Source organism: Pinus tabuliformis, chromosome Q, assembly GCF_031772625.1.
Source record: "Pinus tabuliformis cultivar Carrire ecotype Pingquan chromosome Q, CPIR1, whole genome shotgun sequence".
Classification (NCBI taxonomy): domain Eukaryota; kingdom Viridiplantae; phylum Streptophyta; class Pinopsida; order Pinales; family Pinaceae; genus Pinus; species Pinus tabuliformis.
This window is the reverse complement of record NC_142296.1, coordinates 1,177,961,279-1,177,988,918: the sequence shown is the minus strand read 5'-3', so window position 1 is coordinate 1,177,988,918 and position 27,640 is coordinate 1,177,961,279. Positions and strand designations below refer to the sequence as shown.

The following is a 27,640-nucleotide window of genomic DNA, read 5'->3' as shown; positions in this document are numbered from 1 at the left end:
CTGTTGATTTCTCAGTTCTGTGACTGCTTTAGGTTCCAATATGATTTTTCCTTCCTTGTCAAGTTCTCGCAATATTGTTTGAATTGGGATCTTCTGCAACTTTTGAATGAGTTCCTACTCCTTTGGGCATATGGATATCTGTAAGGCCTGATGTTTGGAGGAACACTTCCTGGAATCAAATGAATAGCATGACCATGATCATGAATAGGTGGGAGGCCTTTGGGAGTCTCAAATACCTTGGAATGATTGTCCAAAACGTTTTGGAGATCTGGAGAAATACATGATTTCGATGTGGGATATTCTAGTGAACATAACTGTGCAATTATGCCCCATTTTTCTTGATTTAGAAGCTTCGTCATGTTGTTAGAGTTAATTATCTTTCCAGGTTTCCCTTTGATACCCCTCAATTCAACTTCCTTTCCTTCCAAAAAAAATTTCAAGAAAAGTTCTTGAAAATTAAAAGCTATCGTACCCAAAGATTGTAGCCATTGGACTCCTAGTAAAACATCAACACCACCCATTGGAATGGAAAGCATTGGGCTATTCAATACATATTCTCCCATGGATAGCTTGATATTATGGGACTTTCCAGAGTAATTTATGGTTCCTCCACTTGCAACCATCACTTGACACTCTAGTGTTGGATATAGGAAGCAATTCAATTCCTTGGCTATCTTACAATGAATAAAATTATGGGTACTTCCTGAATCAACCAACACTATTTCCTTTTTCTTCTTGATATGTCCTTCTATATTAATGGTTTGAGGAGTGGTAATTTCTTCCAATGCATTACAAGATATGGTCGGATTCATTTCTTGATACTCGATGTGATCTTTCAATTCTTGAACATTTTTCTTCTTGATATGTCCTATATTGATAATTTGAGGATTGGTAATTCCGGCCAATGAATTAAAAGATATAATCAGATTCATTTCTTATTTCTCAATGTGATCTTTCACTTCTTGAACCTTTTTCTTCTTGATATGTCCTTCTATCTTGAGAGTTTGAGGAGTGGTAATTATTTCCAATTCTTTACAAGATATGGTCGGATTCATTTCTTCTTTATCTGGGGTGGGTTCTCAGTGTATATCCTCTTCTTTTGATGTTTCTTGATCCTTGTCTCCCTCCTCTTCATAATCTATGTAAAATAATTTCTTCTCGGCACACTTATGACCTTTAGTGTATTTGTTATCACAATTCTAACAAAGCCCTTTTTCTATTTTTCTTCCAATTGTTGTGGTGTAAACCTTGTAGGTTGTGGAAGGCTAGGAGAAAAAACACTTCCATAATTATAGTCGTGAGTGATGGGATTCCTTGTTTCCATAATTTCGCTTTCAATTTTTTTTGCCAACCTGAATGCCTTCTCTAATGAATCAAGTTCCCAAAGATGAACCTCGTGTTGAATGTTATCCTTTAAAGTCCCTATGAAGTCATCAACTATTTTCTTCTCTAGAATATCATTTAGCCTCATATTCAATTTTTGGAAGTCCTCAATGTGCTCTGCCATTGAACCCTCTTGTTTGAGATTTATCAATTGGCTAATGAAGGTGTTTCTCTTTGTATCCTCATAATGTGCTATCATTTCCTCCGTGAAAATTGACCACGTGACAAGTGGTTTACGAAAACAAAGCCCTTTATACCATAAAAATTGATTCGGTTCTAAATAATTAGATGCAATACGTACCTTTTGTAATAGTGGTACACCATGTAGATCAAAATATTTCTCCATCTATAGTATCCAATTTACCGGGTCCTTTCCGTCAAACTTCCTCATCTCGCTTTTTCTTGATTTTAGGAGCTCGATCTTGAAATGACTGTAACTCTGTACTTTCAGATCTTTAAGTTCTGAAATTTTGGTCTGTAATATCCCTCTGAGTCCTCTTTATAACTCCACAATTTTGATCACAATTGGATTCCTGAAGAAAGATCTATTCGCAATCTCCCGCGACGACCTAATTATAGACTAGTTCAGTATAATGAACTTGTACGACGTACTGTGGGTCACTGTTTCAACCGTAGGTTCTGAAAATGATACCCAAGAAAATTATAGTCTGTCCTCTTTCTGTAACTTCTTATGAAAATTCAATCTAATGCTCAGAGCAAACGTTATGACGATTTTCCCAAGGTGACTTGTTTGGAATGTAATTCAGGGGTCTGCAAAACCCTAACTTCCTCAGATTATATCTACGAAAATATAGTGAGACAAGATCTGAAATTCAAACCAAAGGTTCAAGCGATCTCATCTCAAATGGGTTTTTTTTAGCTTCTGAAACATTGTAGAAAAAAATTTATAGCGAAAATTCCATGATGACCTGTTTGGAGCAACAAAACCCTAGAATCCAAAGCTCTGATACCAAATGTTATGGAACTAGCTCACAAAAAGATAGAAAAGATAGATGAATGCCTTAGAAATAAGCCTCTTCGAGGGGGAAACCTCCTTTACATTACATAAATAAACAATTCTTGGATGATACAAATGACAATACCTCCTTTCTATATATAGGAGTCTAAGGGGTCATAATATAATCAGAGCCGACATAACAATAATAATGTAAGGGAACAATAATAACAATAGTGGGCTTTTATGGGGCATAATAATAACAATATGGGGACTACATGGGCACAACAATATAATAAGGAGATCGTACTAATAACAATAAGGTGTTACACTAGTAGTATAGGGACCTAAAAACAAATTGATTTTTGTCTTCAGAAGTTTAGTGCAAGAATCTATTGTTAGCCTAAATCCAATTTGATTTCAATTATGAGGTTAGGTGGAAATCAATTTAAGCTCATTACAGATTTTGATAATCATGATTCCTTTGATGCTACAACAAGAATCTATTACGATGGTGGAACATCTATCTTTGGATAAGAATACTTCCAAAATACCATTGAGGCTTATTGAACCATTCAAGTAATATGCAGTACCCTTTTATGTTAGTTTCAGTCAATTGTCTATTTGCATCATGTTCATAGTTATAGGAAAGTACGTGAATGAGAAATTTTTTAGTAGTGGTAGCAAGGAACTGCTTTTCAATGATATTCCTTATAGTGTAGCTGTAACTGTTACAGGTGAGTTCCTTTATGTTGTAGTCAGAAAGTATCGGATTATGGAGGATGTTATATTCTTCATGGATGTATCTCCAACATACCATTTAGGCTTCTTGAAACATTCAGGTAATGTGGGTTCCCTTCTAAGTAAATTAGATTATTCATTCCTCTATATGCATTATATTCCTTTCATTGTTTGAAAAAATTACATGGACAAGGTGGAAGTTTTATAATTTTAGCAAGCTACAACGTTTTGATTATTGTCCTTGTAGCTCAACAATTATTATAGGTGAGTCCCTTTGAGATTTATTGTTAACTGTTTAGTGTTTAAGAGTTGTAATATATCATCTCAATGTGTTTTCATTGGAAATGCATATCGAAGGATAATTGGAATTGGTATATCTATAGAAATAGCCTAGAGAGGAACATTTGTGGAGCATGTAAATGTTTAAAACAAGGAAAAATTGCAAAAAATTGTACAAAAGGGATAGTGTAGAACCTACATTGACTGAGGAGGTAATTTTTGTTCAAATGCATTTGGAAAAACAATGAAGAAAGTTGAAATCGGTGAAGTGATTAACCGTGGGCTTCATGATGGGGATTTTTTTTTTATTAATCATCCTTCAAGCGTCCACAAACATTCATTGGAGGCATTAAAAGGATACATACATCTGAGCTCTACAATGATTATTAACCCTCTCATATGTTGGCCATTTGGTGCAAATTTTCAAGGGGATGGCATTCATGTTTTTTATCCCCAATCTTTAAAATCTCAAGCTGAGCTTTCTCATCTTCTAAGTGTCGATCAAAAAATGTTTAGTGCCCATTATGGAGAGAAAAAAAACACTGACTGTTGATAGTAGATACATTGTTGGCTTCCAAGCTTCTATACAGGAAATTTATGCTGGATAAAACAACATTGAATCAACTATTAATGTAGACTTCTAAAAACTTTCCTGAAGCATAAATTACTAAAGTGCGTGATGGAGGGCCTTTTTGGATAGCTAGCCAACTTCTTCATATGGGTTTACCTTTGGAATTGAAATATGAGAAGAATGGGCTTCTCATAAGTAATAGTGAAATAATATTATTCAATGGTGATAAAACCCAATTGCTAAGTTCTTTGACTAAATTTTTTAATGCAATTGTCAAGTGTAAAGGTCTACGAGTGGCAGTGAAGTGCTTTAATTTAGTTGAACATTTTTTTTTATATTTAGATTGTTTTAGTGTAGGTTTGGATGATTTGGTTCTTGCTCACTATGTTTCTCAGAGAAAGATATTTAAGGAAGATCTAGGAAATGAACTTACTGAAATTTCTAGGCTTATGAAGGATGTGAGGGGAGGAAGATATGATAATTCCATCATTTCCAGAGTGGAAAGGCATCTACTTGGAGTGCGGGAAAATGTTACCAAGGCTAATTCTTCTCCAAGTTCCTTTTTTCTGATGGTTAACAGTGGAAATGCAAGATCTGCGAAGAAAGTGGTTCAACAACTCTTAAGGCTTCATATGTTTTCAGGGAGGAAAATGTTTCGCAGAGATTGACTTAAAAATATTTTTTCACATCTTCCATTCAATGGTTCTCATCCTTTGGAACACAAGAAATATGATTCGCCTGAAGTTTTTGGACTTGTTAAATCATCCTATGTTTTTTTATTAAATCAATGCGAGGCATTTATTCATTCTATCTCTTCCAGAGAAGCTAGTTTATGTCAGAAGATGGGAATGAAAGAACAAGGAAAACCTTTTAAGAATATAATGACCTTTCTACTTGATCTAACGATTTTCTATGATGGGACGGTGAGATATGCTTGCTGAAAATTTCTCATTCAGTTTGAATATGGGAACATAAAATCTTCAGTAGCATGTAGTTCCTCAAACAAGAGGGAGTATGGGAGTATCTTGGATCTTTCATATCCAAGAGAACAGGTAGGGACTCTGGTTGCTACAAAAATTGCAAACTCAGCTTACAAAGCACTTGTTGATTCCTTTCAAAAATGTATTTCCCCTTGGGACATCCTTAAAGTAGTTGAGATCGTGTTCCTTACCTGTCATTAATGTTTTATTTTAGTATGATTTCCTTTTGTATGGTGCTAGAGGGCTGAATTTGAAGCCAATCAAAATAAGAAATGTTAATGAGTAGATATAATTCTACCTTACAACCAAATGATTGACAGGTAATTCTTCACATGAGGATTTGTTGTGCCGATGAAACACATTTTGAGGAGAAAGCTACAAGAATTCAAGAATCTTTGAAGAGGATTCCTTTGAAATATTTTTCTCTCCAAATTATTGTTGAGTAAGTGGATCTCTATGTTTCATCTTTTGTTTTAGTTGTGTTACACATAATCATAAAGGCACCTTACTCTCCAGGTCAATCATCTAACAAATCTAATTAAGAGTTCATTTTTGTATGTGAAGGTTGATCCTCATAAAAAATTATGAATGAACTACTTCTTGTTTCAAGTTCTCTAGTTGATGTCTATCTTCAATTTTAATATTAAGTAAAACTACACCCTAGAAGCTTTGATATTCAATGTTCTCATGTTTAATGGGATCTCTAAAAATTGTGCAGTTCTCAATTTCAAACTAAATGTGAATATCAAATCCATGATAATTGTAACAACTGAACCTAAGGCTCAAAACACTTACAGGTATTTTATTCCATGACACTAAACTGTCAAGAAGGGGATCTAACACATACACATCAATTATTTTGATTATTTTGATTACCATCATGGATAAAATACAGAGTTCATTCATATAAAATGAATAAAAAAAATACAATTAGGTACTTTTCCTTAGAATGTTACAATTAATTTCGTTTACTTTCCTAAGACGCCATTGTCTAACTTTATACCATGATACGTAGTTATTACAAAGATCTTGACAAAACTAACCAATCATTTATACGTATTGTCAAGTAAATATGTAAAAAATATCAATTTTCAATCAAGGGTGCCATTAATAGTTCTAACCAACAAGGGGCAGGCAATGAATCTCTAGATCTCACTAACCTAATGCTTCTCTACCTACCAAGCTACGAGTGAAATTAGCAGAACTTCCAATGGTTATTACAGTTTACACATGTGACAAATGTAGCCATAGGTTCCTCTCCACTTCTTGTTTGTAACTAATAGTAAGTACACTTCTGTTAGCCACATTTACCACAATTTAATTGGTTTGTTGTAGCTTTAGGCTTTATCCCATGCTCACACTCAAAAATTTCCTTGTCTTTGATCTGTTTGTTCTCGATCTTTCTTTGATCACTAGCCGTTTCTTCCTTTGTCATGACAATAAGTTTCTCTAGCTTAATTTCCTGAAGATTAACTCTCCTTCTCAAATCTCAATTGTTTGCATCTTTCAGGTTGAACATGATGGACCTATATTTCAAAATTTGGGCTCCAATAGACAACCCTGACTTTTCAAATATCAGTGTCTCAACAAAAACTACAACTTGTACCAGATCACATGCATTTACTCTCACCATGTTGTCACCCTCGGCGTCTTTACCTACTTTGGAAAAATCCTCATGAAGAAGCTCATGGATCCTATAATGTATTGTGTTATTAGACTTAATCATACTTTTTAGCTTTGGAGGGCCATTTGCAAAGGATGATATCTTCTTATTTCTGATAGATGCTTCTTCTTCCTTGGGTTTCTTCTCAACCTTTGCAGACTCTTTCTTAACAGCAATGACCTCCACTTTAATAGTCTTGGACTACTTATCTTTTGACTTTGTAGCTCTGTTTCCATTGTTAGAAAGAGATTTTTTTCTTTCACAACCTTCTTCCAAGAATCAAGTAAGATAATGGCTAACACAAATACTTTCTTGAGGATGCTTTGTGAGATGTCAGAGGCATTTTCCAACTTGATAATCAAAGTATCATAACAAAATGAAGTTACTAGCATCCATGAGAAAACAATGCTATGAAAAAAGTTGCACACTCATGAACTAAACAGTTTCCTTGACTACTTTAAATCAGAGAAAAAGGTACCTTTTGCCTAGTCAATTTAACGTCTTAAATTGCTCTACATAAATTATTAATCCGGGTATCATAAACTTATGAAGTGTGGTGCATCATATGTGCTTAGTTAACATTTTTCTTACTTCGTTTTTTTATAGTTTATGTTGTTTTTGGGGTTTTGTTCTTGTTGGTTTCCTAAAGTGTCTAATGCAAATGGAAATCCTATTCTAAGGTCTTAAGAATACTTTTAAAGGACAAGTATGGATAGAGATTTCAAGACAAGGCCTATGTCCCTAATGGTAACTTCCAAAACTTAGCACTTCAAAAGATCTTAAAACATGTTATTGATGGAATTAGTACTTAAACAAAAGTGTAAATATGCAGCTATTTCAATCAAAATAGAATGCAACAACCAAACAATGAGCTAGTGACTATGAAACCCAGTATCCTTGTTGTTGTATAAAAAGAAAACTGAACTTAAAGCAATTCAAAAACTATAAGTAAATTAAACTAAATCATATTACATCAACCCATATTCTAACCCCTGACCATTCAACTCGCTCTGGCTATAGGAGGTAATCATAAACAAATTGAGTAATATGATATCTAAATTGCATAAAATGAAACTAAGATCAAACTACGCATTCATACTTCAATCCCTCACCATTTGACTCGCTCTGGCTATAGGAGGTAACTGAAAATGACATGAGCAATTCAATAACTAACTTGCAGAAAAATAAACTAATATCAAACTATGCATTCATACATCAATCCCTCACCATTTGAGTCACTCTGGCTATAGGAGGTAATTGAAAATGACATGAGCAGTATAATATCTATCTTGCAGAAAAGTAAATGAACAAAACAAAACTGAAAGAAATAAACAGTGCTGGAATTAGAACTAAGAAAATAAATCAGTAGAAGGACAAGATAATTCCATCATGTCATTAAAAAGCTATGTGCATTACTAATCCACAATCAACCGATTGAACATACTTGCATGAATGAAAAATCTAATCTATCAAAATTGAAAGCAATCAAATGACATAATGAAATCAAAGCAAAATCTATAAAATGAAATCTACTCTACCTTACATTCTAATATGCTCCATGATATCTACTTCACATCTCCTTCCATGTTGAGAACATCAATGCTTTATTCAAATTCTTCAAAATTACAAAGTACAACAAAGTTCTCCAAAGCTTTCAAAAGCCATCAAGGAAGAACTATAAACTCCAAGCTAAAGAACTCACAACCTAAAAGACTAATAAGCTTAAGAACTCAAAAACTAACAAATGAAGGAGAGAGATCTCCTATTTATACAAAAAGATGAGAAGCCATCTCATTAATGAGAGTCCATGAATCTCTCCCTCTACCTCTAGAGTCCTAATCAAAATAGGAACTGATTAGACACATGTCTTCTTAGAGTTACAATACAATTAGGAGATGTGATACATATCCTCATGATCCCATGATTCCTTCCACTCAAATTCGAATTTGGCCTTCGATTGCCACATAAGGGTCTTCTAGAAGCCTCCTTTCAACCTACACATGTCAACAATCTCAACCCATTTGTTAGGTATAAGCATATGCACATTATTTTCTAATTTTTAACCACAAATTCACTTAAAAGGCTTAAAATTAATAAAGATTGGAAAAACATAAATGTGGCCCAATGATAATGAAAGTGAGATGAATGTGGTGACATAGTAGTGAAATGGAGGTGAAATGGAGGTGATATAATGGACATAATAGTGAAAGTGTAATGGAAATGAATGACATTTTCAAGACTCAACATACCCCCCAACTGAAGCTATTGCATGTCCTCATGCAATATATATTACATTAACTCTTTTGATCCTTGAGCTTTGGCTTAACTTTGCATGATATCATTTGATAACTTCATATTTCTGCAAAGTGTTTTACTTGAATTGCAACATGGTTAGTTCTTGTGTTACAACCATTTTTTTTGTTGTTGCCTTCTATTTTGATCTTTGAACATTGCATAATGATATTTTGATTATTGTTGCAAAGTATATCTTTATTGGATTGCATGATAGTTGGTTCTTGTGTAACAACCATGATTTTGTTTGTATCCAATTTATCCTTTAAGCACTTTTTTTGAAAAGCCATTGTATGCTCATAATAACAATGTAATAATTAATATATGTTGGAAGTATGTGAGCTCCTGAATATGATATGGACATGGCAAAATATGAAGATGAATGTATTCCCCCCCCCAACTGATAGTATTGGCAATTTTATGAAATGAGGAAGAGAAATGTTTTTCCAACAATTATCATTCTAGCTTTTTATGGAATTCTATGGTCAAAAGTTAGAAAATGACGTACCTTCATTTACCCTTTGGAATGGATGAGTTGTATGTGTAGTGGCTGAAAATTTCTGATCATATTCTTCTTCAAGGGGCTGAACAAGAGGAGTCATGGATAGAGAGATAAGATGACTTTTTATTGCTTCTACTAAAACTTGCTGAATCTGCTCCAAAATGCTGAAAATAATAGTCTTCATGTCTTCAAAACTCGTTGGCACAATTCCTACTATGTGAAAAGATGTTCTTATGTCAAACATAGTAGGAAATTGTTGACTTAGTGACCATTAATGGATGCCACTAGTCAACACGAGAACTCTCACCATTGATGACAATGAGAGTCAGGATGCCCAAACACATCTTGCTAGGTACGAATGAATTTGCTGAAGTCGTGTCACCTAGAAGATCTGACGAACAAGGGACATTAATGTATTCCCATTGTTTGTCAGTATGAGGACTTGCCATTAAGGCATGCAAGCCTCAAGGTGTTTTTACAAAGAACTTAGACTCAAAGGACTATGGACTCAATAATTTGCATTGAAGCAGGGCTTATTTGCGGAATGAAAATTACAAGGAATGGAAGATGAAAATGGAAAATGGAAATGGAGAGTAGAAATGGCAATGGGCAATAAGCATGTGAATGAGCGTCTTGCTTTTATTTGTGGGTTATGAATGGACAAAAAGAGATGGAAAGTGTATGTGAATGTAAATGGAAACTATGGAGTGAAATGAGGTGAATGGTTTATTATGAAGTATGGATGTGATGGAGAGAATAGTATCTGAAAGTTTTTTCAAGTGTTTGGATCTGATTTTGCATAAGCATATTTCCTCTTCGTTGCTGATCATCCTCTTATGAAACAAATTGGTCTCTTAGAGAGACATCATTCTCTTGTAGTCATTTGTCCTTCCTCCTGGAACCTGCAAAAAAAACTAATACTTCTTCTGCAATGGAATGTAAGATTATCAAAGGAGAGAGTTGATCAATCTCTCTAGTTATGATATTTACACACAAAACTAAGAATTTGTATTAATGAAACAAGTTCTCAAAGGAAAAATCAAAAGAATTTATACCTGCTTTGGAATTGGTGCCCAAGTTGAATGTTGCTTCTTTTCAGCAATTTATTTCATTATTTTCCATTTCAAACTATAATGATATATTTCTCATTGTGTAGATCTTGTTGAGATCTTTCCAACGATACTTAAACCATCAAAATCTGATTTTGTATGAGAAAGATAGGCCGATTTGAACAATGAGTTTTTTCTGGCTGCAGAATTAGACTTTAGCTACGGAATGTGCACGGCTCTATAGCTAAAAATCTTGGATACAAAGTTAGCCATTCATCTTTCATCATCAGTCCAAAATTAATCAATACCTTCAGAAAAGTGAGCAAATAACTTATTCATTTCATTGATTCAAAATTATTATTTTTTTCTTGACATGCAGTGACTCAGTGTGGCAACTCAATGTGGTGACTTAGTGATAATATTCAACTTGACTTCCCTTTGACTGGAGTCTTTTTCATTGAATTGGATCAAATGAATAGGACACCATCCATGTAATGACATTCCCCCAGCTACCCATGTGGCTTGTTTTGCTTGATGACACCTGCAACCTAGAGTTTAACAAAATAGCTGTGGAAAGTTGAACGAGCTGCGGAAAGTGGCTGAAACAGCTACGGAAAGTGGCTAAAACAGTCAACCATCGGATGCATATCCCTAACTGCCCCTTTTACCTAGCTAAAGAAAGTTCAACTGATTTATCTCTCCTAATGAGCCCCATCATTATATATATATATATATATAGTTACTGTTTGCCTGAAAAATAAAAACTTTGAAATATGAAGCAAAACAGTTTTAAAGATGGAAATAGATCAGAGTACCAACTCTTGTGCTGCTCATATTTTTTTTATTAGTATTTGTCACCAACAATTCTTATGCATGCTATAACAGAAACACCCAAGTCAATCTCAAAATAATTGGGAAGTTTAACGTGCATGTGCACTACCTACTCGACTCTACATCTCTGAGAAATGGGTCATTCAGACGTGCTGCAGCAGAAGGCCTTGTTGATGCCACTGTCATATATTTTCAATAACTTGCCTTATTTCTTGATTGGTAACCTTTTCCACTGCCGCAAGCCTTAGAGCAGAACTCACCTTTTTATAAATTTGAACAATGCTACCACACGCCTTGTAAGGAATCCCCCGAATAACCAAGGAATAAACATATGCCAAAGGAATAAACATCGACAAGCTATAATCATTTTCATATAATTCTAGTGCCGTGTTTGATCCTCTTATTGTTAAACAGGAAGTAGCGGAACAAGCGCAGACAAGTGGCAACAATTTCATGGGTTCTAATGACAGAGAGTCGTGTTCAATTAGGATAAGTCACATAATGGAGAGTCGTCTTAAATCGGAACTGTTGTTAACAAGCGTTAATGAATTGAAAATGGGTGGCATAAGGGAAGAAGACGTGGTGGCAAAAATCAACAAACGGTTAATCATCAGCACGCCATTATTCCAAATCGAAAGCAATTAAATCAACTATCAGTTAATTGATTCAAATCTCGTTTTTTTCCCCGCGGCCTGCAAAAATGGGCTCCAAAGAACCGAGGATTTCTCCCAGACCACCACGAATCTCCTAAAACGGTTTTTGGGTTATCTAATTGACCCAGCTGGTGAAAAAACCCATGTTTTCTTTTCTTCAAATTCGTCTCTGTTTGGCCAAATCGTGCATTTGAAATTTGACGTTTTTTCAGCTGTTTACGTTTTTCTGAGTTTTACTGTTCTGCATTCGGCCTGTAAAATTTTTGAATTAGTGGTTGGATGATACGACTTTGTGCATTCTCTGCATTTACCATACATGTTAAAAAGTCCTTGCTTCAATCCAAAAAATTTTCAATGCAGCCGTGGAGAGTTTTTCCTTCTCTGTCCTCTCTAGAACCAGATCGATTTTTTTCATTCAACTACGAGTTCAAGTGAAATCAAAGTCAGTCAGGTTTGATTTGCATGTGTTAAGCATCAGACTCGCGTGCAGTTCTTTCTAGCTGGCTCGGCTCGAGAGATCAAGGTCTGGAGATTTTGATGCTTTACTTCAAGAAATGCAGAGATTGTTTCAGGCCAAAGCTTGAACAGGGAGGTAGATTTTCTTGTTGAAGCCATAGTGAAAGCTAGGATTCAAGAAAGCCATAGATTATTTTTCTTTTTCTTTTTTTTCTCTGAAATTTTAAATTTTTATAATAAGGATTAATGATTTTCAATTTTATACAACAAAGACTTCAAGAAAAACATACTAAAAACAGGACTTTGACTGAGGTCTTAGGCTGTTTTTTCATCGATCTGAGCTGGGTGACTAGGATAGGATCCATATCGGGATAATTCTGGAGATGCCCATGTGGTCGGTTTTTTTATTGGACGCTTGTAACTTGCTAGACCTTGAAACAACTACAGAATTCTCAACTAGCTGCGGAATCAGGGCACTTTCCGCAGCTAAGTTGCAAAACCTTATTAAAACAGGATACCGTGTTTTGAAGACCACTACAAACCATAACCAGACAATTTTGGACAATTTGAACCTATCAAAGAAGTTGAGTTCCATTTTTTTTTTTTTTTTTTTTTTTTTTTTTTTGAATCAAATGAAATGATGAAGTTTATTTTGTCTCTTTTTTTTTTAACATAAAAATTCTTTTTCTAATCCTCCAGATCACAGAAAGTGCAGGAGGAGAGCATACTCAAGAATTATTATATATTTTTTTTCTACTTAACAATCCTTTTTTCGATCCTCTAGATCACACAAAGTGCAGGAGGAGAGCATACTCAAGAATTATTATTATTATTATTCAGATGTAAGAAATAAGGTCTCCTAATTACACTTCCCCGGCAATGGCGCCAAAATGTCTAGTCAATTTAACGTCTTAAATTGCTCTACATAAATTATCAATCCGGGTATCGTAAACTGATGAAGTGTGGTGCACCATATGTGCTTAGTTAACCTTTTTCTTACTTCGTTGTTTTATACTTTATGTTGTTTTTGGGGTTTTGTTCTTGTTGGTTTCCTAAAGTGTCTAATGCAAATGGAAATCATATTCTAAGGTCTTAAGAATACTTTTAAAGAACAAGTATGGATAGAGATTCCAAGACAAGGCCTATGTCCCTAATGGTAACTTCCAAAACTTAGCACTTCAAAAGATCTTAAAACATGTTATTGATGGAATTAGTACTTAAACAAAAGTGTAAATATGTAGCTACTTCAATCAAAATAGAATGCAAAAACCAAACAATGAGCTAGTGACTATGAAACCCAATATCCTTGCTGTTGTATAAAAAGAAAACTGAACTTAAAGCAATTCAAAAACTGTAAGCAAAGTAAACTAAATCATATTACATCAACCCATATTCTGACCCCTCATCATTCGACTCGCTCTGGCTATAGGAGGTAATCATAAACAAATTGAGTAATCTGATAGCTAAATTGCATAAAATGAAACTAAGATCAAACTACGCATTCATACTTCAATCCCTCACCATTCGACTCGCTCTGGCTATAGGAAGTAACTGAAAATGACATGAGAAATTCAATAACTAACTTGCAGAAAAATAAAATAATATCAAACTACGCATTCATACTTCAATCCTTCACCATTTGAGTCGCTCTGGCTATAGGAGGTAACTGAAAATGACATGAGTAGTATAATATCTATCTTGTAGAAAAGTAAATGAACAAAACAAAACTGAAAGAAATAAACAGTGCTAGAATTAGAACTAAGAAAATAAATCAGCAAAAGGACAATATCATTCCATCATGTCATTAGTCATTAAAAAGCTATGTGCATTACTAATCTAAAATCAACCGGTTGAACACACTTGCATGAATTTAAATTGCGTGAATGAAAAATCTAATCTATCAAACTTGAAAGCAATCAAATGACATAATGAAATCAAAGCAAAATTTATAAAATGAAATCTACTCTACCTTACATTCTAATATGCTCCATGACATCTACTTCACATCTCCTTCCATGTTGAGAACATCAAAGCTTTATTCAAATTCTTCAAAATTACAAAGTACAACAAAGTTCTCCAAAGCTTTCAAAAGCCATCAAGGAAGAACTACGAACTCCAAGCTAAAGAACTCACAACCTAAAAGACTAATAAGCTTAAGAACTCAAAGACTAACAAATGAAGGAGAGAGATCTCCTATTTATACAAAAAGATGAGAAGCCATCTCATTAATGAGAGTCCATGAATCTCTCCCTCTACCTCTAGAGTCCTAATCAAAATAGGAACTGATTAGACACATGTCTTCTTAGAGTTACGATACAATTAGGAGATGTGATACATAACCTCATGATCCCATGATTCTTTCCACTCAAATTCGAATTTGGCCTTAGAGTGCCACAGAAGGCTCTTCTAGAAGCCTCCTTTCAACCTACACATGTCAACAATCTCAACCCATTTGTTAGGTATAAGCATATGCACATTATTTTCTAAATTTTAACCACAAATTCACTTAAAAGGCTTAAAATTAATAAAGATTGGAAAAACATAAATGTGGCCCAATGATAATAAAAGTGAGATGAATGTGGTGACATAGTAGTGAAATGGAGGTGATATAATGGACATAATAGTAAAAATGTAATGGAAACGAATGACATTTTCAAGACTCAACACCTTTAAAAGTCCCATTAAACTTAGAGAGAGGCAATAACAAAACTAGTGGACTTCAAAAGAGAAGGAGACTAAGCTTTCAAGATAGAGGTAAATTTTTAAGAGCATTATTCAAAGATAAAGGAAAAGAGCAAAGAAAATGAAGGAAAAACTAAAATTATACAAATGATACAAATACTTTTTCTTTCAGATATGTTATCCATGCTACAAATCCTAATGAAGTACCCAGAGTAAAAGAAGCTTTACAATTATAGTTCACAACAACCATCTAGATAGGCATGTGCAAAAAAACCATCTTCAAGAAGTAAATCTGGACTTACATTCTTCAATTTATTTCATAACATAAACGTATTTAAGTGTAAGAAAAATACTGAAAGAAAATGTCATGTAGCACAAGTTAAATTTACAATTCAAATCAATAAAAACGTGTTCCAACATAATACTTTTCTAAAAGCATATTCTTGACTTGTACACCACAAAAAGCAGCAGTCAAAGCACACGTTTGCATAAGGGTACGAACAAGCAATCTAAAGCTTACACATCCAACTCTGTTTATAACTTACATGTTACAACTTTATTGATAACAACCTCTATAATACACCCACTACCTGCACAAGATGATATCGTTGTCATGGGGAATCTAATAACAAAAATATTAAATCATACAAAAATGATTGTTAAAAATGTTGTAATGAGACATGATGAATATTGAGTGGCTAGAACTAACCCTGGAAGAACAGAGCCAGAGAGTCCTTATTATCACCTCAAAATTACAGAACTTTTAATAAAAACTAATAACACAATGAAAACGTTATCTCTAGAAATTAATTAAACAAGAAAACAAAAAAACAAAAAACACTCTAGACTTAGTCATGGAAAAATTCTATGGGAATTACAGGCTCACCCTGGGCTCATAGACAATGTTGTTAGTAGTAGCACATAGTCCATAAACATTAGGAAACTAAAGGAATTACTTGATGGGAAAACAATTGTTTTGATAGGATTGTATTCTCACCCACCAGGCATTTGTTTAAGGTGACTGACATTTTTGCAAATAAGGGGGCTAATCTAGCTTCAAATTCATTGAAAGTAAAGACAGTCTGATATGAATCCCCTCTTTATAAGCTGATATGGCAAGGCTTTGAAAGCATTGAAATTTAAAAAAATTGGCTTGTGGTTAGAGAGAGGTCCCTTTCTCATTCATTTCCATCACTCAAATACTTCCCTGAGAGTAATGGTTGCAAAATAGGAGAGAACCCATTTGGTAATTCTACCTGAGAAATTCTTAGATCTAAAAGACAAGGTTTATGTGCTTAAATATTGAATTTCAGATGCAAACATCAGGAGCATGAGTTTTAAGAAAACCTATAAGTTTTGACTACAAACAAAAACTCAAATATTGAACTACGTATTCAGGGTCTCAAGATTCAAAGGCATGAGTCTAAAGCTCATAAATTCGAAGAGAATAAAATATGAATGTGGATTGAAAGCTAGAAAAGAGGAAGATGGATGCAACACCTAAAATATAACCAATTCAAGTAACAAGTAAATAAAGTTGATGATAACCATTGCTGCTGCCAATGCAGGTAGAGTGGAAGTACCAAAAACTGAAGATCAGATTCTTTCCATTTTTTCCTTGTATAACACCCACTTCATCATCAATATTCTCTGTAATTTGCCATCAAATTCATGTATCGGTTGGTGAACCTACAGTGGAAAGCCTAACAAAGAGTTTGAAAAATGGAACGACTTCAGACCAAATATAAGAGGAATTTTGAATTGTCTTAGAGGGCTCAGGTTAGCACCTGCTAACCTACCCCATATATTTCTAGAATGTATGCAAAAAGTAATGTTAGAAAAATAGAGAAATCTAAAAACCTAAAAGTGCAGTAGCCTCAACTAATGTGGAATCAAACTAGATACAACAAGATCATAACATGGCCAAACTCCATACAGACAACAGAATAGAAAAAGATTAACATAGAAGCAAAGCCAATAGAAGGAACAAGAGAATTAATGCATCTATTAGATATGTTGCTGAGACACAAGGGGAATCCCTCTATTTATAGCAACCTTGGAGGAATCCAACATTTAAGAAGGATAGTTTGCAAGTATACAAGTATTTAATGATTTACCCAAGTTAACTTACAATTTTTTGTACACCAACAAACCCCTTAAGTGAAACTTAGGTGAGTATTAAAAAGGAGGCTAAATTCCAAAAATGCGTCCCGACTACATGACCATGATAGGTACCCATGTACAAAATGCTTATAACAGTTGAAAAGAGAGGGAGGATCATTTTTTTGTGGACAATAGAGCACCATATGTTGCAACTGAATACAATCAGTACAGAGTAGTCTTCAAATTTTATGTTGACATATTCAATACCATTACGTCTCTAACTCTCTACAAACATTTGATAAACATTTCCATATTTCTTCAAGAAAAGTGTCAAAAGCCTCACTTTTTTTCTTTAAAATGTAGACCCAAGTTTGTTTGGGGTTGTCACCAATGGATGTAAGCAGATAACGGGCCCTTTGAAATGACAAGGTAGGAATAAGACCTGCAACAATATTGTGAACAAGTTGAAGACCTTTATAAGCTCTCCAAGATTTTCCCTTAGCAAAATGACCTTGAGGATGCTTGCCAAGAATACACCCAGTACAAACACCATCAAAAGGAGAAATAAACATAAGATTAGTGACCAAATTTTACTTAGTTTATAATCATAGGAAGAGTTTAAGTGACCATATCTCATTTCATAATTTAGTTAACTCATTTGAGTGACCAAGTAATACATTGATAGGAGGCTCCACTAAAAAATGAAAAAGTAAGTTCAAGTGTGCGTGATGATCCACTTTCCTATGGCAACAATTTGTGAAGGGTCCTCAATTTCATGAAACAAAAATAAAAAGCAAACAAGATTGTTTTCCTTGAAACAAAATTTGTAATATGATAAATTGAGAGAAAATTAGTTGAAAGATTAGAAACATATAGAACATTGTTGATCATGTCATCTATCATCTCAATGGAATATTTCCCTTGAATAGGTACAGGTGAAGAGTTTCCCAGAAAGATATGCTTTGTATTGCATGAATTAATGGAAGGAAACAATTTCTTAGGTGTAGCCATGTGATGTGTTGCCCCATAATCAATTATCCATTTAGGTAAGAAGAAGCTTGCAATAGCAGAGATCGGTTTAGCATTTCTTGTATGATTTCCAAAAGAAGATATATTGACAATTAAATTGTGTTTCTTCATTTATGAAGCGAAGGCAACCAATTTCTACAAACAAGATTTTGAATTACCTTTCCATAAAAATCACATTTAAGAGGTCTATTCTTTCCTTTAAAATATTGTTTCAGTGAGGGATTTGAAAAGTTAACACTCTTTTGTACTTTGAATTTGTTTCCCTTAGATGCCTTTTTATGTTGTATCCTTGAATTTTAAGGTGAGATAGCTATAGAAATTCCACAGCCAAGAGAACCCATTTCGACGAGTTTATCCTACTTTCAAGTAGTTGTTCAATAAAAGCATCAAAAGCAGACAGACTCAAAAAAGTTTGGCCCAAGGCATCTTGATTTCAGTATAAATGTGGAAACAAACAATGAATAAAACTTGCCTAACTTAGAGAGAACTGCCAAAAATGAGTTGTTCATCACTTTTCTCAATTTTACAATCTTTTTATTGAGGCCAGAGAGATATCACTTGGAAATGAAATCTTAAATAGTATCAAAATTTCAAGGATTGAGAGTAATTAATTCATTTTCCAATTGATGACCACAAATTGCATCCATTTTTCCATGATGCTTCCATCACTATGTCTATCATTTAGAACCAAGACACAATACATTCATCTATTTGAAATTTGTGTGCCTTTAGAGCTAGAAATTTGTGGTAGTACTTGTAAGAGTATCAAACTTGAGGGCTTCTTATGAAGACACTAAGAAAGAGGAGTGTGTATACAGAAGTGCAGGACACATTTTTGATACTTCCACACATTTTGAGGGCATGCCAATTGAAATATCGTTGTTGTTGGATACACTGGGATTGGTTAGTTTCAAAAAAGTTCTTTGTCAAATATGTTGTTTTCACAAATTAATATTTCGAACCAAGAGGATAAAGACTTGGCATGCCTAGGACACAGTGGTGTAATTTCTTGCATGTATTTTTGATTTATTAGTATTCCACCACTAATAACTTCATTGCATAGCTTCTCATTTAGTAATATATTACAACAGTTACTTGTTAAAGGAGAAATATTTTGGTTTGTTTGAACACCATAAACTAGAAAGAAATTTAGCTTTGAATTAGAAAAATGGAATATATTTTGAAAAATATGTTTTTTGATCAAATATTATATAGACCCATTGCATGATCATTAAAAAAAAACCGTCATGACAATAAACAATGATTTTGGACACAATGAATTACATAACTCTACAACTCAAAAACATGTTAGCATATTCAATTTTTTGTGCATTAGATAAAAATGAATCAGTAACATTAAGTTTGCTTTGAATATTTATAGAATCATTTCAGAGATTCTAAATGGAAATTGCATGTGCTAATCTTGCTCAATTAATTACAGGGAAAACAATGGGCATACATAATTTGTTGGCTTCTCGGAATTGGATTTCTTTTCTCTCGGAATGGTACACTAACAATTGAAGATTACTATGTTGAAGCTATATTTTAGGTTAGTATCACAATTTACAAAGTTTTTTCTTATTATTTTCTAGTTTATTGTTGTAATCTTGTGTCAGAAATACTTCGCTCCACCCATTACATTTCCACTGGCCAGTTTTATTGTTGAAGTGTCACTCCCTCTTAAAGATAACTAGAGGAAACGATACAACTACAAAAGTGAAGCATGAAACATTCTTAATAGAAATTTATAGCTCCGATGTGTTTGATTATGTTGGATAAAATAAAAATTCCAGTGTACCATAAACATGGGAATTCAAAATATTGGGATAGAAATGTGTGCATCTATTTTCCTTTATTAATTTAGTTGAAGATAACATTTCATGAACAAATTTTGTACATTGATAACATAGTAGGTACAAAATTGATTTTATGGTGACGTTTTATTTTCTTTGTTTATATAGGTCATTTTGCCACATAGTGGCCACTATTGCCCAACTAAAGAAAACTTGTTTGAGTTTCTTGCTTTTATGGGGAAAAATGACATTAAAAATATTGTTAATGTTGAGGTATATATCGTATAAATATTTTATAGTCTACTTTAGTTTATATTCCAGTGTTCATCGAATTTTATGTCTTATACTTTGCAATGTATTTCTTTTTCTAGGAAAGGAACTCAGTATTGATGGTAAGAAGCAGGAATTGAAGAAAGAGGAGAACAATAACACTAGAGCGAAAAAATGCAAATTAAAGAGAAAGAGAAGAGCATTGGTCTAGTGGTACCCATAGATCCAATATCCTGCATAAGACACATAAATACTAATGGTCAAATCTTCAGAGTTGGTGAATTTACCTACAATGCCTTGGCAACACAATGATAATGTTTTGAAGTGATGAAACAATATTTTGATGTGTAAATTGTACTCCAACCAATATTAAGTTGGAAACTCATATTGTAATATTGACATTTTATATAATATAATTTATGTGGTTGGAATTATTTATAGTTGCACTTGATATTACTTAGTATTGTAATTAACATATGTAACTTTGTGTTTTCACATTATATGAACATGTACATATGCCAATTTTTTTAATTTAGTTACAAAATCATACTAATTCATTTATGTGGATTAATAATGGAAACATAAAATCAATCTAAAACTACTAAATTAGTAGTTTATGTTTATTAATGATGAACACATAGAATGAATATACAACTAAATTAGTTGCTTATAACGATTGTTAATGAAAATAAATGAAATGAATATAAACTACTAAAGTAGTAATTTATATAATGAATATGATACTACAAAAAAATATAAATGACTAATGCAAATGATAAATTTGTGATTACAAATGATGACTAAATTTTTCATATATATGACTATTAGTAGCTAATTTAGAGTATCTTATAACACCACTAAAATTAAGTCATATATCTTTGTTCATTAATTGGTTTCAAACGATGACTAAAATTTGCATATATATGACTATTAGTATCTAATTTACAGTATCTTATAACACGACCAACATTTTGGTCATTAATTGGTTTTCTCGGGTGATCTTTTAGTAATATATTTGTTGTATATTTAGTCATTAATTGTGACAATTAATGACCAAATTAATGACTAAATTAATGATTAAATATACTACTAGACAATAAAATTGAGACAACCAATTAATGACTAAGCTAAAAATGACTAAAAGTTGGTCACGTTATAAGATTCTGTAAATTAGCTACTATTGGTCACCGACCGAAAAATAGTCGTTTATATGAAAATTTTAGCTGTTTTTTAGTAATTAATTAGTCATTTTCTACTCATAAGCAATTTCAGTCTCAAAATGAAAAATAATTTCAAAAAAATGATAACGCAAATAAAAACAAAGGGAAGAATACTAATATACATTGCCAGTTTTGTAATCGAGATGGCCACTTAGAATCCAAATGTTTTAAGAAGATGGAAGCCTTGGATGTAGCAATGAAGAAGCATAACATCCATTTGGAGCACTCTTCAAATTCAACTTCATCTTCAAGAATAACACTTTGTGCATGTGGTTGTCAAGCATCTCAATCTGGTTATGCACTAAATGTATCTTCTTCTTCTCATTCTCATGGGTGGCTCATTGATTTTGGAGCTTCTTATCACATGGCCAAAAACAAAGCAATGTTTTCTTCTTTAAATGATTGTAACACCAAAAATATATATGTTGGTGATGATAGATCTCTTAGTGTTGTAGGGACACGAACTGTTCATCTAGACAATGGTCAATTTAATGATGTATTATGTGTTCCAACCTTATCCTGCAACCTTCTATCTGTATATCAGATAACTCATTCAGGTGAAGATAAAATCATTGATTTTTCACCTCATGATGTTGTAATTAAGGACCTAAGAGATCGTACACAGATTTTAGCTACTTGCATTGTTGATGATTCTATAAGGTTGTATAAGTTTATAAACTTTGGGTCATCAAATCTTCTCTCGGTATTTGTTGCTCATAATGATGAAGTGAGCAAACTTTGGCATGAGCGATTTGGTCACTTAAACTATCGCTCCCTTCAGAATTTATGTAAATAAAGTATGGTGACAGGTCTTCCAATGGTATCTTGCATAGATGGTGTTTGTTCCAAATGTGTACTCAGAAAACATCATCGGGATAGTTTTGAAAAGTGTGCCTCTTGGCATGCCTTAGCCCCTTTACAGCTTGTGCATAGTGATTTATGTGGTCCACTTCCAGTTGTTTCATTCTCTGGCTACAAGTATTTCTTAACTTTCATTGAGATTTCTCCAAACACACTTGGGTATATTTCTTAAAACTCAAGAGTGAAGTATTTAACATGTTCTTAGCCTTTAAGGCCTTTGTTGAAAAACAATCTAGACATAAAATTCTTAAGCTAAGATCTAATAATGGCGGAGAATATGTTAACAACAAATTCATCAAATTTTGCACTGAGAATGGAATTCAAACGCAACATATTGATCCATATACTCCATAACAAAATGGTGTAGCTAAAAGGAACAATCCCACCTTAAAGGAAATGGATAATTGTATGCTTCAATCTAAAGGACTTAGTCTTAATTTTTGGGCAGAATCAATTAACTGTGAAAATTACATACTAAATCACACTCCTACTAAGGTCTTAAATAATATCACTCTAGAAGAAGCAAGGAGCTCAATTAAACCAGATGTAAGTCACTTTCGTGTGTTTGGAAGTGAAGCATGGGCCCATATTCCAAATGAGAAACATAAAACTTTAGAACCTAAGAGTGAAAAAAATATTTTTTTTGGATATTCTGAAGATGTCAAAGGATATAGACTTATTCCACATAAGTCCAAAAATGTTATCATTAGAAGAGACATAAAGTTTGTTGAAAAGTCAGCCTACGAGCCTAGTTCAGCAAATGTGCCACCTCTCTCTATCCCTTCTACTTCTGAAAATATTTCTGCTTCAAATGATGATAGCGAGGATGCAAGTCCTCCCCCACCTTCTCAGGATCCTCCTTCAACTCCTTACCTTCCAAAATGGGTCCGTGCTACTCGGGATGCAACAAGTGCTCTTGCCGGTGATCCTACAACTCAACGATGTACACGTTCTCGGTTCGATAGAGCCTCTTCTTTACTAGCTCAAGCTTCAGCGAATTATGATCCTCACACCTTTGCAGAAGCTTCAGGCCATCTAGATTGGGACATAGCTATGAATGAAGAATATCATTCATTATTTGTAAATGATACATGGGATCTTCTTCCTCTTCCAAAGGGACAAAAACTTGTTAGATACAAATGGGTTTACAAAACCAAGTATGGACCAGATGGAAAAGTTGATAAAAATAAATCTCGTCTTGTTGCTAAGGGTTTTTCACAAGTTAAAGACATTGACTATACTGAAACCTTCTCCCCTGTTTCCAAAATGAACTCTATTTGCCTTGTTCTTTCCCTTGCTACCTCTTTCAAATGGGAAGTCCATCAGATGGATGTTAAATTTGCCTTCTTGCATGGGGACTTGCTTGAAGAAATATATATGGAACAATCTACTTTCTTTATACAAGCAGACTCCAGCCTTGTATGTCAGCTTAAGAAATCCCTTTATGGTCTCAAGCAAGCCCCTTCGGCTTAGTATGCGAAAATGGATAGCTTTCTTTTAGAAACTGGCTTTTATAGGTGTCATTCTGACAATATTGTCTACACCAAGAAAGTGGGCAAGTCTCTTATCATTCTTGTTCTTTATGTTGAAGATCTTATCCTTACTAGTAGTGATCCCAGCCTTATAAACCATGTGAAGTCCAGCCTTAAAAAGAAGTTTGAAATGATATACTTAGGACACTTGCATTATTTTATTGGTCTTCAAGTCTTGCAATCCAAGGAAGGTATTTCCCTTTCCCAGTCCAAGTATGCCTGTGATATTCTATGGAAATTTCACATGGAAGACTCTAAGCCAGCCCCTTCTCCCTTTCATTCTGGAGCAAAACTTTCAGTCACTTGTACTTCCCCTGAAGTTGATACTACCTTATACCATCAACTTGTAGGAAAACTTTTATATCTGACCCATACTCGTCTTGAAATTTCCTTTGTTGTTGACCTTATTGCTCAGTTTATGAAAAACCCACATGAAAGCAATTGGAAAGCAGCTAAAAGAATACTTCGTTATGTTCAAGGTACAATTCAGTTTGGGATTCATTACAGTGTAGAAGCATCTCCTCTATTGGTTGGATTCACTAATTCCAATTGGGTTAGTGACCCTGATGATCAGACGTCTACTGCAAGTTATGTGTTCACTCTTGGTTCAGGACCTATTGCATGGGCTTTCAAGAAACAAAGTGCCATTTCTCTTTCTTTAGCAGAATCATAGTATCATGATGTCGTAGAATCTAGTAAGGAAGCGATGTGGCTTTGTCAAATCCTGTCAGAGTTTGGCTTTTAGCAGCAACATTTGACTACACTTTGGTGTGATAATCAAAGTGCCATTCAACTATGCAAAGATCCAATCCAACATCAGCATAGAAAACACATTGAAATGCACATGCACTTCATCAGAAAGCTCATTCATGACCATGTTCTTGAAGTGCAATATTGTTCAATAGATGATCAAGTTGCAGACATCTTTACAAAGGCTCTCACATAGGCGAAGTTTACTAAACTTCGATTTATGGTTGAAGTTCAGGAAGTTGTCACTAAGGGGAGATAGGCTCTAATGCCTCCTTCCTTATCCTATTGTGTCATATTTGTACATCCTTCAATCCTATCCCAAGTTGTTCTTAAGAGGGGATGTTAGGATATTCCGACACATAGGCAATAGTTAAGTATAACTTGGTCTAGTGTAGATTTAGGTAAAGTGTGTTTCTTTACTATGTAATTTTGTAACTTACAATCCAATGGTCATGATATGTTCTAGACATGAAGTGATCCGGTGGTTCATTCCCTCCTCAGTATTACTGACACTTGATCCATGGCTTAACACCCGATTGGTCCATGATCTCTATTTAAAAAGCATGGAGGGTCATTTGTAGGGTAACTGTTCATGAGAGAAGCTTATGTAAATTTTCATTCTTTTATTAATAAATTTCCTAAAGTGGCTACGTTGGTTCAAGTCATGGATTGTTTCCCTCTTTGAGGGTTTTAACCACGTCAAGCATACTGGTGTATTCATCTGTGATCTGTTTGTGAGTGGTGTCCTTTGGTGTTCTGTCTGAGGAACTTACCCTATAAATTCCTACAAATTTCATTTCATTATCAAGGATAATTGGTATTCTTCTCTTGATATTGATTCATCGACTTGTGAGCATTTCTCTTCATCACTAAAACTTGTAAAATAGAAGTTGGTATCTTAAGTTGCAAAGAGGTTTAGGAAAAAGATGAAAATATTGCCAACGTTGAAAAATATTTGGAGGAATTGGTTTTGAAAATTGACTAGGGAATTTACAATAAGGAGGGAATAAAGGACATCAAACATATACAATTACAATCTAAATTATTGATGGAAAAGAAATTGGATCATAACATGAAGAGTAGAGCCACTTGTTTTGAATATGGAGACCAGAACACAAAATTGTTCCAAATTTTAGCTGACCATAAAATAAAACATTCACACCATATGGGAGATAACCAAGACTAAAGGAAATTAGATGAGAGGTTTCACAGAATGGGTAGTTCTGGGAATATAAGAATTTAAAGGCATCTTTTAGGAACCTATTGGTGCAAACATTGGTGAATATATTACTACTTATGTTAACATTTCCTATGCTATTAAATGAAGAGGATAATGAGAGGATGTTTTGGTTTACTACAAAAGAAGAATTATTAAATGTGTTGTTCATTTTTAAAAAGGACAAGAACTAAATTTTTAATCAATGGAAATGGAATTCTACTAGGGTTTCTTTGACTAGTTGGGAGAGGATGTAATTTCGGTAGTTGAACAAGTTAGAAGGCTAGGGAAGGTCCTCGTAAACATTAATATAATTTGTATTACATTGATCTTAAACGTATACTACCTTGATACCTTTCAAGGATATAGACCCATTTCTTTGTACAATTGTCTCTACAATATCATTTCTAAGGTGATGGTATTAAGTCTTAAACCATTGATCTCCATTTTTATTTTAGTAGAACAATTTAGGTTCATAGAGGGTAAGAAAATTGGTGAAGCCATTAGTACATCACAATAAGGACATGATTTTATCAATATTTCAAAATATTTAATTGTTGTTGTCAAACTTGATCAAGCTCAGGCATATGATAGGATTTGAAATCATTTGTAATTCATAAAAAAAAATTCTGTGTATAGTCAATTGGACCATAGCATGTTTAACATTTGTCTCCTTTGCATTTTTAATTAATGATACAACCTTTGGTTTTTTAAGGTCCTTTAAGGGGTTGAGACAAGGTTATGCTTTATCCTCCTGTATTTTTCTTTTTTATGGCGAAAAGTATTACAAGATCTTTGGTTTATGCTAAAAGGAGGAGAATTGTGCAAGGTATAATGGTTGGTAGGAAGGAGATACTCACCCATGTTCGATTCATAGATGATGATTTTACTTTTTGTTTTGGATCATCTCTAGAACTCAATGCATATTGGGATATTCTCTGCCTTTGTAAAAATGAAATGGGATTGAAATTCAATGAGACTAAATCTACTCTTTATTCATATAATTCCAATAATGGACTTCATGCAATTATAACTAGATTTATGCCCTTCTAGACTATAAAAAATAATGTAGGGATAAAATATTCATGGTTCTGAATGAAACCAAATAATTATGTGAAGAATGACTAAGAAGGTGGGAAAATGAATTTCACAATGGTCCAACAAAATGGTTGTAGAGAGTAGGTTACTTAGTTCTAGTTTATTCTAAGTTGGAGTCTATTTTAGTATACTAGCACACTTTGGTCAATGTCCCAAAAGGAATCTTAGAAAAGTTTAGGAAGTAATTCTTCAACTCCCTGTTGTAGGGTAGTAGTGAATATAAAGGTATCCATTGGGTAAATTGGAGAAATGTTGCATTTCCAAAGGCATTAAGAGGTTGGGATCTATAGGTGTTTGTTGTTGCAAAAATAATTATGGAATATGATCAATAAAGAGAATATATGGATAAAGCTTTTAATTCAAAATTTAATAGCCCCTAGTACAATGATGCATTGGATTAGGAGGGAAAGGAAAAATCTTCTAGAATTTGTCAAACCAATGGAAATATTTGACCTTGTATTTTCTTATGATTAGCTCCTTCCTAGCCTAGAAAGTTGGTAATGGGTCACAAGTTCGAGTGGGTGTTGAATGGGTTATGACAGAAGTATATTTCTTTCTGAAGAATTAATTTACCATTTTCAAATGATTAGGAGAGTTACATTAAATTCAATGTCAAATCCAACAATGTCCACCCTATGGTCACAAAGATGGTTGAGTGTTGTTGATTCAAATTTGATAGGTGAGTGGGATACTTATTGGAATAAATTTATACCCACTCTTCAAATGACAAA

At 33.7% G+C, this 27,640-nt stretch overlaps 1 pseudogene; it reads right to left on the bottom strand.

Annotated features, from left to right (window-relative positions):
• Positions 1 to 6,104: 6,104 nt before the first annotated feature.
• LOC149223893 (transcription elongation factor TFIIS pseudogene) overlaps positions 6,105 to 27,640 on the bottom strand; it is a 75,276-nt pseudogene continuing 53,740 nt past the window's right edge.